We start from the raw sequence: 1,546 nt of genomic DNA on the forward strand, positions 1-1,546 counted from the left end.
GCTTGGCGATGGAGTGTATCAGGCTAATCGGCCGGTAATCATTTATGCTGTTCGGGCCGTCTTTCTTGGGGATTAGGGCTACGATTGCTGAATTTAGCAACCCAAAATTGCTACCCGCCAGGTTGTAGAATTGGTTGAAGGCCTGCATGACATCTTCTTTGATTATCTGCCAGCACGATCGGAAGAATGTGCCGTTGAAGCCGTCTGGCCCGGGGGACTTCTCTGCCGGAGATGCCTGAATCGCCGCCAACACCTCTTCCTCAGAAAAGGGGTTATCCGGCCTACCACCTTGGATTATGGGAATGTGTAGTTGCCCCCAGTTTATTGTAGACGATCGCTGCTGTGTAGCCCCAAGGATGCTGTCAAAGTGGTTGTGGATTGCTGCTTCTTTGTCGCTGTGTGCCGCAGCTACTGTATCGTTGACCTTCAGAGATTGTATGAAGTTGTTTCTCTTCTGCGAGCAGATTTTTGCCATGAAAAACTTTGTTGGGGCGTCGCCGGAGCGCAGCTAGGTGAGCCTGGAGGCCTGCCTCTTCCTGCATCTCTCGATCACTGCCAGCCCCAGCAATCTGAGCTTGAGGCTCCTGCGCAGGTCGCGTTCAGACGGCGAAAGCTGGCGCCGTTCATGAGCCTCGTCGAGGCGCAAGATGACCTCGCAGGCCATATGGAATTGCAGCCTTGCATCACCGAAGAGGCCCTGGCTCCAAATGCATAGGTCTTTGGCCGTACGAGCAAGCTTGACGTGGAGGCGGGTGAATGCGCAGGAGGCAGCCACCGGCCTCGCCCAGGCCGCGTTCACCGTGTCCGCAAAGCGCGGGAAGCGCGGCTAGAAGGACTCGAACTTGAAGCACCTGCGCCGGCGGGGCCCGCCGCATCGGACAGCACCAGCGGGCAATGGTCGGAGCAGGAAGTGGAGGCGGCCATGAGCATGGTCAGTGAAAAAAGGGTTTCCCATGACACGTTGCAGAAGAATTTATCGATGCCCACTAGGATTGGGTTGTCGCGCTCGTTGCTCCAGGTGTACTTACGGTTGCTGCATTTGAGCTGACGAAGACCCGCTCTGTCAATGGCCGTCCTGAAGCGGCCCATTAGCCTCCTATTGAGGTTGAGGTTGTTCTTCTCCCTTGCTTCGTAGATTTGGTTGAAATCACCGCAGATTATCCAAGGTTCAGACATGGGCGGGGCCGTGCTCGAGATCTCAGCGAGAAAAGCCTCTTTGCTCGCGTCGTCGTTTGGTCCGTAGACCGTGGTTAGCCAGAAGGATGTGTGGCATCTAGCTACGGTGACCCTGATCGTGACTGCAAATTGGCTGACAGCGTGGGTGACGATGTCTACGAGTTCTTTGTTCCACAGGATGGCAATGCCACTGCGGGTGCCGATTGCAGGCATGACGGCGCAGCCCTGCAGTGTATTGCCACCGATTTCGCGGACGAGGGCTGACGACCAAACATCTATCTTGGTCTCTTGCATGCACAGAATGGCGGCCCGATGGGCAGCAACTACTTCTCTAACCGCTTCTCTCTTCACTGGCGAGTTCAGTCCACGT

This window comes from Triticum dicoccoides, chromosome 5A (genome assembly GCF_002162155.2).
Source record: "Triticum dicoccoides isolate Atlit2015 ecotype Zavitan chromosome 5A, WEW_v2.0, whole genome shotgun sequence".
In the NCBI taxonomy this organism is placed as follows: Eukaryota; Viridiplantae; Streptophyta; class Magnoliopsida; order Poales; family Poaceae; genus Triticum; species Triticum dicoccoides.